Source organism: Rattus norvegicus, chromosome 4, assembly GCF_021556685.1.
Source record: "Rattus norvegicus strain SHRSP/BbbUtx chromosome 4, alternate assembly SHRSP_T2T, whole genome shotgun sequence".
Lineage (NCBI taxonomy): Eukaryota > Metazoa > Chordata > Mammalia > Rodentia > Muridae > Rattus > Rattus norvegicus.
Window position 1 is genome coordinate 117,625,082 of NC_141537.1, and position 12,141 is coordinate 117,637,222.

Sequence of the window (12,141 nt, forward strand, 5' to 3'; positions counted from 1 at the left end):
AAAAAAAAAAAAAAAAAAAAAAAAGACTCTAGATACATTGTAGAAGAGTGGTAGAGAAGAAAGTAAGGACCAGACAAAGGGTGGGAACTATGCTGTAAAATGTTGTCTTTGGATGAGACACGGCCACAGTGTCATGGACTCACTGCAGCTTTGGTTATCTGCACAAGATCAAGTCAACAACATCAGCCAGTCATTCCATCAGGAAGCACTATTTGGGCTCAGTGGGTTGCTAAGGGCAAAAAGAGACAGGAAAGTGGGAGGGGGGCTTTTAGTGCTGTTTAGTGGGAGTGGAAGGAGGGAGTTTGTGGTAGATAGAATCAAGATACATTGTATGCACATGCAGAGCTTTCCAAGAATAAATAGAAGATATTCTACTAAAAATATGTACAGGAGAGGAAAGGGAATGGAGAAATGTTGTAACTAAAATAAAATGTAAAAAATAAAATAAAGCAAGAAAAAAATGTGTAGTGGTAGCATATTCCTATAATCTCAACACCCAGGAGGCTGAGGCAGGTGTATGTATCCCTTATCACTTCAAGACCCGCCTGGTTTATAGACAGCAAGTTCCAGGTTATCCAGGGCTACACAATAAGTATGTATTATGTGAGTGTGTGTGTGTGTGTATATATACATGTATGTTTGTATATATGTATATGTGTACATATGTATATATGTATATGTATATATGTGTGTATATGTGTAAACACACATGTGTGTGTATGTGTGACATACTGCTGGATCTTTAGGGGTTAAAGAGATGGATTTGTCTTCAAGAGAGTGGTCTGCAATTCTAGAGGACCCTAGTTCATTTCCCAGAAAGTGGTTCACAACTGCATGTAGCCTCACTTCCTGTGGATGTGTCATCCTCTTTCTGGTCTTTGTTCGCACACACACCCCTCTAATCCCCCCACAAAAAGAACTGTCTTCAGACAGTAACAGAAAAGTCACACAGGCCTCTAAGGAGCCTGGAGTAGCCATTCTTGGCCTAGTACTTCAATAATAGACTGACGTGTCCAGTTCTATCATTTTGCTTTTTAAAATGATGTAGATAAGTTCACAATAGAAAGTGACCAAAATTATAAAAAGCAGATAAAACATAAGTCTTAAAATCAATCGGCTTTGACTTCTTCCATAGATTCTGAGATGTTTTCAGTTCAGTACTACAACAAAGCACCACAAGGTGGCGACAGAACTCAAATACTTTTTAAAAGTAGACTTGGAAAAGATCTCGTGTTGCCCTGATGAAAGTAAAAGTTTAAGAATGTCCCTTTCGGAATTTATGGATAAGTCCCGATGCTTGCTCTGGCCAGTTTTTGCAAGGCATAACCCCTTTCAAGGCAATTAACACGATCAAAGAGCAATACCGCTGAGTGAATTTGAGGTCTGTCTCGGGTTCTAGCAGACGTTAAGTACAGTCGCTCTTTGCTCTCTCTGTCTCCGTAGCCCCTGCCCCCTGCCAGCAGGGCTGAAGAATGGCTGGGCAGTTAAGAATGCTTAGTGCTCTTGCAGAATCTGTTTCTCAGCACTTAAATAGAAGCTCACAGTCTCCAGTAAGTAACTATAGCTCCAGAGAAGCCAACTCTTCTGGCTTCCTTAAATTTCTGCATGCATGTGGTACACCAAAACTCATGCAGGCACCCAAAGAAGGGTACATGGGAGGCCTTGAAGGAAAGAAAATGGGGGGGGGGTGATGCAATTATAATTTCGATAAATAAATGATTTTTGAAATAAATCTTAAAAGAACTTCATAAGCTAGGGAAGGTGTGCAAAGCAGTGGTAAGGTGTGGATTCCAGAGGCTTCCTGCTTGTTAGCCCACAAGTTACTGTGTGGTATTCAGTGAACTACTCACCTTTGTGTCTCATTTCTCTGTAGAATAGAGGCTGCAGTAGTGCCCCTTATTCTGTATTATTCTTGGGATTAGATGAGTCTAAGAGTGTGAATGGACTTCGAACAATCCTAGATTGCACATGAGATGTAAAATTCTATGGAATTAAATTTTCAATTTTTTTTTTTTTTTGTTTTTCTTTATTCATGATGGAGTTACCTCAATTTGATCTATTAACCAGATGAGTGAACTACTCAGGATTTTCCATGATTAAAAAACAAAGTTTAGGGGGTTGGGGATTTAGCTCAGTGGAAGAGCGCTTGCCTAGGAAGCGCAAGGCCCTGGGTTCCGTCCCCCAGCTCCGGAAAAAAAAAAAAACAAAAAACAAAAAAACAAAAAACAAAGTTTAGGGCTGGGTGTAGTGTCTTTAATCCCAGTGTGCGACACTGAGGTAGGCAGACCTCAGTTGTGGGCGGTCCTATGCTGTTTGTATTCTGATGTTAATTCAGATTGCTCAAGAGGGCTGCTCCCCTCCCCCACAGCAGTTGATCACTTAGGTGATCTCAGTTCAAACTGGTAAACAAAGGCTAGAGCAGGGTGGGGGGTGGGAGTGGAGGGGTGGGGAGGTGGGGAGTGGGGGGTGGTGTTTGAGAGTGGGAGCAGGGAGAAGACTTTGAGAGGGAAAGGAGAGAGGATTTAAAAGGAAGAGGAAAAAGCCAAGATAAAACAGAACTACAGGGCCAAGAAAAAGCATAAGTAACAAGGGGTCTTAGAGCTGGGAAGTAAGTTAATATAGTATTACATCTGCCCAATCTAAGCTTATAACTTGAAATAATTATAATATAATAAACAATTTATAATTATAATAGATTGCATGTTTATATGGGCTTACTGGGGTTGGAAATTCCAAGAACAGATCTCTGTTGAATTTGAGGCTAGCCTGGTTTATACAGTTCTAGGTCAGGTTTACACGGTCTTAAGACTCTGTCTTAAGAAAAAAAAAAATCTAGGGTCAGTGAGATAGCTCATTGGGTTAAGTAAGGCACTTACTACCAATCTTGACAATGACCTGAGTTCAGGTCCTAGGACCTACATGGTGGAAAGAGAGAACCCACTCTCACAAATTGTCCTCTGACACCTTCCTTACACATACACTATGGCATTTTTTTTTTTTTTTTTTTTTTAGTGTGAAAAATTAAGTTTAGGGGCTTGAGGAAATAGCATAGTGAAGTGCTTGCCATGCAAAGCACGAGGATTGGAGTTTGATCCTGGGCCCAGATAAAAAGGTTGAGTAGGGTGGTACACCCTTATAAACCCAACATTAAGGAGAGGGCTTGATGATGGTCTCAACAAAATTGGCGAGCTCCTGACCAGTGGAAGTCCCTATCTCAAAAAACAAGGTGGATGGCCCTTGAGGATGACCAAGATTGACCTCTGGCCAGTGGGTGCATACCAACAGATACACAAACACACATAAATCCAAGCAGGGTGTGGTGATACGAAGGTTTTATTTTATTTTATGTAGGTGAGTGTTTGCCTACATGTATGCACCATTCTGGTGTCCATAGAAGCCAGAAAGGTTGTTTGATCCCAGGGAACTAGAGTTACAAATGATTGTGAGCTGCCATGTGGTTTCTCTGCTCCAAAAGCAGCAAGTGCTCTTTAGCCACTGAGCCATTTCTCTTGCCACACATTGTGACCGTTTGCCCCGGCCTGTGGGGGTTCAGAGGAGACCTGGGAGGGGGTGAAAGAATGGGGGACAGGAGGCGCAAAGAAGAGCAAGTCTGTGTTCTGATCAAGCTCTCAAACTTTATTTCAAAAAACAGCGGCTTACAAAGACACGCAGGCAGAAAGGTCACCCAGGACCGATCCATCACTGCCACCACCCTCCTTATAGTCCTAAACCATAAATTGCAGTTATACACTGATAAGAACAGACAACTGGCTAGGTGTCCCAAGGCTGCAGGCTGTAACTGGCTTAATTTTCCTGGAGATAGGGACCATATAATGAGCAGAACATCCCTGAGTGTACTTGGCTCCTGGTAACTGTTTAGTTAATCCACTTAGATGGGTTTAGCTAGAACGCATTTGGTTTGACTGCTCTCTAGTAATATGTGATTATATCATCTAGGTTACTATTACTCTGTCCTAGGAAAATGGTACTAAATCAAGAAAACTTTTAACATTGCCATTAAAGCCAGAGTTGTTAGGAACATCTTTTTGTACACAGGGTTTCCCTGGGTATTTCTTGCTGCCCTGGAACTCACTTTGTAGACCAGGCTGACCTTGAACTCATTCACCTGTCTCTACTTCCTCTAGCAAACCTTACTGGCCTGTGCCACCAAAACTGACTTTTTTTTTTTTTTTTTAAACGAGTCTTTATTGTCCCCACTACTTGAGGGGGATAAATTGGGATGAGTGGGTGGCGCCAATGCCGGGCCGGCTGTGCTTCACAGGCTTGTAGGTGATGGAGAACACGCCCAGGTAGTGGCCGATCACCTCGGGTTTGATCTCCACCTGGTTGAAGGTCTTGCCGTTGTACACACCCACCATGCTGCAGACCCTCTAGGGCAGAATGATCATGTCCCTAAGGTGGGTCTTCACCACCTCCGGCTTCTCCATGGGTGGCGCCTCCTTCTTGGCCTTCCTCAAGCACTTGAGCAGTGGAGTGCTGCTTCGTCCGCAGGCCTCGGTTCAGGCGCTGTCTCTGCCGGGCGCTGTACAACTGCATCAGCTGCTCATAGGACATGTCCAGCAGCTGGTCGAGGTCCACGCCACGGTAGGTGAACTTGCGGAAGGTTCGCTTCTTCTTCTGCTCCACTTCCGCCATCTTGGCGGCTACTCGGAAAAGTGACTTTTTTTTTTTTTTAATGAAACTTATCCTGACAGTTTTATACACCTATCTAATGTATTTGACCACACTCATCCTTCTTTACTAATATTTATACCAATAAAGACACAGGAGGGAGTCGTAAACTGAGGCAAAAACCTGCTAGTTCAGGAGGTAACTTTATTTTCTTAACTATATACGAAATATATATCTACAAGCCTGACTCTACAACTAAACTGCCAGCTTTTTCTTTTTTCTCTCCATCTTTATTAACTTGGGTATTTCTTATTTACATTTCGATTGTTATTCCCTTTCCTGGTTTCTGGGCCAACATCCCCTAACCCCTCCCCCTCTATAGTGGTGTTCCCCTCCCCATCCTTCCCCCATTACCGCCCTCCCCCCAACAATCACGTTCACTGGGGGTTCAGTCTTCAACTGCCAGCTCTTTAGAAATTGCTTTCTACCTGTGTCATTCTACCGAGCTAGTCTACCTTTCCCTTGAGCTCCTCCAAACCCAAGAGGGCTCCTTAGCTCTCTTTCCCAGAATACTGTTTTACCTGTGTCCTGCCCACTGCTTCTCTGTTGTTCCTGAAAACCCAAGGAGAAAATCTCTATCTCTTACCAGAGCTCCTTCCATGAAGAGAGCCAAAACAGAGCACCTATCCAAGGTCCATTTGCTATAAAGGAAGTCTCTAGCTCCCCTCTACACCCTTGATAGGCTGAACCATGCCACCATCATGGTGTGTGTGTGTGTGTGTGTGTGTGTGTGTGTGTGTGTGTGTGTGTGTTTCACCTTTATGTTAGGGTAGCTCAAGACCACCCAGCTGACTTTGCCTTGGGCCATAGAGCAAAGACCACAAAACTTCTCCCCAGCTACTTGCCTTAAGCTAGGCAGGAACGTGCCATTGTTTAGGATCCTTATCTATGTAGGCTTTTAGAAGCACACACAAACTCTCTCTTCAGGACACACCTAACTGCTTCTGACATCCATTTAAGCTTTTTTTTTTTTTTTTTTTTTTTTTTTTTTTTTTTTTTGGTTCTTTTTTTCGGAGCTGGGGACCGAACCCAGGGCCTTGTGCTTCCTAGGTAAGCGCTCTACCACTGAGCTAAATCCCCAGCCCCATTTAAGCTTTTATATGTTGCTAACAATTAGGTTTTCTATGCACAATAATCAACTATCCTGTAACACCTTCCCTTCAACCTCCCACTCCTCCCTTTATGCCTCCCTCTCACTTTCATTTCTTTCTTGTGGGGGAGGGAGTGTTGTTTGTCTACTTGTTTGTTTTGAAACCAAGATCTCACTGTGTAACCATGGGTGACCTGGAACTCACAGAGGTCAGCTTGCCTCTGTGTGCCACCACACCTGGTATGACAGTTTTATGTAAACTTGACACAAACTAAAGTCATCTGAGGGGAGGGAACCTCAATTAAAAAAAAAAATACATCCTGGGCTATAGAGATGGCCCAGCGGTTAAGAACACTGCCTGTTCTTCCAGAGGTCCTGAGTTCAATTCCCAGCAACCACATGGTGGCTCACAACCATCTGTAATGGGATCTGATGCCCTCTTCTGGTGTATCTGAAGACAGCTACAGTGTACTCATAGAAATAAAATTTAAAATAAATAAATTTCAAAGAAAGAAAGGAAGGAAGGAAGGGAGAAAGAAAGAAAGTGACTCCATAAGATCAATCTGTAGGCAAGCCTGTAGGGCATTGTCTTGAGTGACTGATGGGAGAGAGCCCAGCCCATTGTGGGTGGTGCTCTCTCTGTGTGCTCTCTCTGTGCCAGCGGTCCTGGGTGATATAAGAAGGTAATTGGGGCTGGGGATTTAGCTCAGTGGTAGAGCACTTACCTAGGAAGCGCAAGGCCCTGGGTTCGGTCCCCAGCTCCGAAAAAAAGAACCAAAAAAAAAGAAGGTAAGCTGAGCAAGCCATGAGGAACAACCCAGTAAGCAGCATCCCTCAACAGTCTGTGCATCAGCTCCTGTCTCCAGGTTCCTGAGTTCCTGTCTGACTTCCTTCAGTGATGAACATTGGTAAAGAAATATAAGCCAAATAGGCCCCTTTCTCTCCAAGCTGCTTTTTGGTTGTGGTGTTTCACCTCATCAATAGAAGCCATAACTAAGACACCTGGCCCCTTTGTTTTTGTTTTGTGACCCATAGAGTTTAACCAGGACTGCTGTCATGAACATTTGTACCTGTGTCCTGAGACATATTGACATTTTTTTCTGGAAGATATATCTAGAACAGTGATGTTGCATTATCTAGTGATGTTGCAAAGACCAATAGTGTTTTGTAAGGGGATTGTTACACTTGTACCTTTGTACCAGTAGTGTACAAGAGTCACTGTTACAGTCTTTATCAACATCTGCTCTTTGACTCTTATTTGGCTTGTGCAGTGTGGTATTTCTGCTTCAGTTTTCCTGGCTTCTTGAATTTTCCTTATGACCTTTGCACTTAGTTTTTCTTCTGCCTAGAGGTTCTTGTCCTAGTTTGTTTCTGTTGCTGTGATAAAACACTAAGCAAAAGAAACTTGGTGAGAAGAGGGTTTTATGTGACTTACACTTCCCAGTCATTGTCTGCTACTGAGAAAAACTAAGGCAGGAACTCAACCAGGGCAGGAACCAGAAGGCAAGAACTGAAACAGAGGCCATGGGGGAATGAATGCTGTTTACTGGCTTGCTCCTCCATGACAGCTGTCTGCTTTTTTTTTTTTTTTTTTTTCTTTTTTCCGGAGCTGGGAACCGAACCCAGGGCCTTGCGCTTGCTAGGCAAGCGCTCTACCACTGAGCTCAACCCCAGCTGTCTGCTTTCTTATACAATCCAGCACCACGTGGTCAGGACTAGCCCTCTTCAACATCAAACATCTATCAAGGAAATGTGCCACTGGCCACTGATGGAGACATTTTCTGAGTTGAGGGTCCCTCTTCTCAGGTGATCTTAGCTTTGACGAAAATTAACCAGCATAAATCTATAGACTCCATTGTTTGTTCTCTCAACTTCTCGGGTTGTCTGAGTCCTTCCTTGTTCAACCCTTTTAAAACCCCATGCTTCTTCCCCCTTTCCTTAACCCTACCTTCTTTGCTTTTCCCCAGTGCACGTTCACCACAGAGGAAAGCTGTGGTAATGGGGAGTTTGCAAGTCCAGCCCATTGCTATACCTAGAACTTAGAGCAAGTAGGACGCCCATAGCCTACTTCAGTAAGCATTTGCTGACTTTACTGAATGATTTTCATTGAGATTCCATTTGCTTTTCTTGATCACTAATGAAGTAGATTATATTTTTCTTGGCCATTTTTATGTCCTTGGCCTAAAATACCTACTCAGATACTTTGTCCATTTTTCTAATGGGCTGTTTCATATTTTCTTATTGCATTGTAGGTGTTCTTTATGAAGTCATATTATCCTTTATGGCATAATGTAACAATTTTCATTACATTTTATAAGTTTTGTTTTACTTCTAAATGGTCAAGTTTATTAATATCCCTTCACGTTTGTCTTGAGTGTTATATAAGAAATTGTTAGGGATGGAGAACTAGCTACACAGTTAAGAGCAACTACCGGGAGTCAGTTCTCTTCTTCCACGTTTGAATCCAACTCAGATTGTTAGGTTTGGAAGCAGGTTCCTGAGACACTGAGACATCTTGACAGCTGTGATTTAATCTTATATTAAGATACTTGGGCTGGGGCTGGAGAGATGGCTCAGTGGTTAAGAGCACTGACTGCTCTTCCAGAGGTCCTTAGCTCTTCCTTGCCCTTAGCAACCACATGGTGGCTCACAACCATCTGTAATGGGAATCAATGCCCTCTTCTGGTGTGTCTGAAGACAGCCACAATGTACTCATATACATAAAATAAATAAATCTTTTTTAAAAAGATACTTAATTAGATTATATTATCAATTATAGTTGAGCATCTGTAGGTTAAGTTTAGGCTTCTTCCTATATAATCCAGACATTTGGCCCCTCTCCCCTCTTCTCTCTTTCTGTATTCGCCCTTTCTGTCTTTCTCTCCCTACCCCATCTCCATGGCAACTCCCCTGGCCTCAATCCTTGGGGCCAGTGATTCACCTGAGAGCAGCTTCCCAATAAACCGGCCTTTACTATAATCTACTTTGACTTGAACTGGTTCATTTCACTGGCAGAGAAATAGCCTATCAGTCACGCTGTCATCTGCAGAGTGGTAATCTTATTTCTGATCTTTATACCTTTTTTTTCCCCTTCTTTACTTCATTAGGTAGGTCCACCCTCATACTGTAAAACGTCAGCGAGAACAAAAGCACAGATAGAAATAGGTGCAGTAGGCTGAATAGGGTCTGAAATCATGTTGCCTAGATCCTCAAAATGTAACCTGACTGGGAACCAGCATCTGCAGCAGTTAGAGCTAAAAGTCAATCTGAGATCACACCGGATCAGGTGGGTGTGAAATGTGAAGAGTCCAGACAGGAGATGGGAAGCAGAGACAAAGAGGAGACGTTGGTGACGGATGAGTCACTTTTATTTTACTGATGGTTTTATGAGGGAATAGCCCTTAGTAATGTGTGTTAAGGATATGCTGTTCTTAGATATGTATTCTCCACTATAGTACCTTTTATGCTTTTTACATTTTTATAAATCATAATTTTCTATAGCTAATGTGTTGTTGAGATAGAGACAAAGCTAGAAGCACATTCAACTTTAGCATGCCTGAGAGGTTACTTTTTCAAAGAATCCTTAGGTGACTCTGGCAAACTTTAGTCATAATTTGAGGGTTCTTACTCACTATGCTTTATGAATTTCTGATAAAATTTAAAATCTTGCCAGGTTCACTGGCATGTGCCTGTGGCGCCTACTTTTGGAAGGCTGACGTGAGCAGAGCACTTGAGTTCACATGTTAAAAACTAGCATGAGTAATGTATTGGCATCCTCTCTCTCTCTCTCTTTTTGCTCTTTTTTTTTTTTTTTTCTTTTTTCTTTTTTTTTCGGAGCTGGGGACCGAACCCAGGGCCTTGCGCTCGATAGGCAAGCGCTCTTCCGCTGAGCTAAATCCCCAACCCCTCTCTCTCTCTTTTTAATCTAAGAACTCTAGACTTCAGAAAATTCACACAAGTTTTAAGAAATTAAAAAAAAAATCTTGGGGCTGGGGATTTAGCTCAGTGGTAGAGCACTTACCTAGGAAGCGCAAGGCCCTGGGTTCGGTCCCCAGCTCCGAAAAAAAAAGAACCAAAAAAAAAAAAAAAAAAATCTTGATTTTACCATAAGGAAAAAATATGATCTGTGAAAAGAATGAGGAAGTAGAAATGAAAAGAATGGGGACAGGAAATCCCCTCACTCTTTCCCTCTATTAACACTAGATACTTTATACGGACTTTCCAATGTAGAATTATATTTATATAACTTGTGTTTGAAAATGAGAAAATAATGCACATATTTTAAACCTCATTTGTTACCTTACAAGTCTAAAATGTTAATATCTTATTAGATAGCTATGAGACAGTCTGAGGCTTGTCCTCTATTGTCTCCGCAAATCAATTGTTACTAAGTATCGCCTGAACACTGCACTGGGCCTCTGTATCAGCTCAGTAGTTTCTCCCTGAGTATTTTCATCAATGGCTGACAGCCATCAACTATTCGAAACAAACCAGTGACTTACAAACTGTCACCTCAAGCTTACTTTCTGCTGAGCCCTGGACTGTGTATCAAAGAGCTTCTGTACATTTGGGCTTGCTTGTGTCAAAGGCACTTCAGCTTCTCTCTACCCGAGCAAGACAGTGCTAATGGATCTTCCTCAAACTAACAGCCTATCCAAAAAAATGGCTCAACCATCTATCTACTAAGTAAGCCATAAGCTGAGGAAGTATCCTTCATACAGCCTTCATTCTCCCTGCAGATGCTGTCTATCAAAATCAGACTACGTTTCTTCCTGAGTAGTTGGTTATTCCGTTTCTTAAGTGTCCTCATAGCCAACATCTCAGCCTGCGTTTTTTGTCTTTGGTCTGATCAATTTCTCTCCTTGCACACTTGCACATCCAATCAGACCCCCTGTCTTTTTTTTTTTTTTTTTTTTTTTTTTTGGTTCTTTTTTTTTTGGAGCTGGGGACCGAACCCAGGGCCTTGTGCTTCCTAGGTAAGCGCTCTACCACTGAGCTAAATCCCCAGCCCCCAGACCCCCTGTCTTATAACTGCTCTATAGCACTGCTTGAAAGTATCACGGAAAAGGACCAGGTTTTTAAAAAATGCCAATCCAGACAAATGTGTGCATGCTGGTATGTATTTATGCACTTGCGTGTGAGTGCATGTGATATGTGTGGGAGACAGATAACAACTTTTACTGCTATTTCTTGGGAGTTGTTGACCATGTTTTTTGAGAGCCTCTCACTAGCCTGTGACTTGCCCGTTCAGGCTAGGCTGCCTGACTAGAAAATGCAGGGGATGCCCTTGTCTTTGCCTCCACAGTGCTGAGAGCTGGGATTACAAGTGCATGCTGCGATGTCTAGCTTTTACTTATTTACGTACTTTTTTTTTTTCCTGAAGGTACTGGAGATTGAAGTCAAGTCCTCAGGTTTGAACAGCAAGCACTCGGAGCTATCTCCCCAGCCCACAGACCAATATTTTTAGAAAATACGGTAAAAATAATATACTAGGAAAAACCCAGACACAAAATTTCCCTGTTAAGGCAATATAAACGTCTCTGAGAGCTTGCTTCTTGGTGTTTGCACGTAGCCTGATACATACTGAAGGCAAACACCGGCTTCTCCCCCGTTGCATGCTCAGTGCTTTGCATTTTGCCTGGTATACAGGACCAAGAGGTTGTTCAGTGCCACTACTACCAGTCTGAGCTTTTAAATGACTATCTAGGTCTTCAATTTTTAGGCTCAAATGCTAGCCGCACATTTACTACATCAGGCCAGATACATTTCCAGAAGGCTCTGTAGAGTGAGTGCACCCTTAATCAGTAGTAAATCTGAGTGCTACTTCTATTTCTTTGAAATGGGCTTTTCCCTGTTTATTTCCTAAATGACTTCAGTTTATCAACCTTTTGTCCTAATGTGAATCCTATCAACCAGTTCATTGTTGAATTGCATTTGCCTATGTCCAACTTAAACAGGGGGGACTCTGTCCTTTCTTAATTTAGTTTTGCAGAAATTTTTGCTTTCAGAACCCGGCATGGACCCCCCATCTCACATGAGATAGTGCTGCTCATGTGCAGGTCTCTCTGGACCAGCTTCCAACCCAACACTGAGTCCCGATTGTCATATAGAATAGCAATGTCCACAAGCACTGTCGTAGAGTAGTAGTAGGCAGGGTGAAACCCATCCCTCCAGAAGAGATTGGTGGTAGGTGCTGGATCGGTCTCCTGCTTGGATCTGGTTAGTGGAAGTCCCAGGAGTGGAATAGTTCACAGTAGGACAGGCTCCTATGGAGTAGGAAACTTTAGCAAAGCCAGGACCCCTGGAGGATGAAGCAGTCTCCTCAGCAGAGCGATTTGCTTTGTTTTTTGCAGTGCTTG

At 42.7% G+C, this 12,141-nt stretch overlaps 1 protein-coding gene and 1 pseudogene across 5 annotated transcripts in view; one reads left to right on the forward strand and one right to left on the reverse strand.

Moving 5' to 3' along the window:
• Zfp638 (zinc finger protein 638) overlaps nt 1-12,141 on the forward strand; it is a 122,327-nt gene that overhangs the window by 13,470 nt on the left and 96,716 nt on the right. The gene's annotated exons all lie outside the window — the stretch shown is intronic.
• Rps15-ps12 (ribosomal protein S15, pseudogene 12) lies at nt 4,187-4,662 on the reverse strand (annotated as a pseudogene).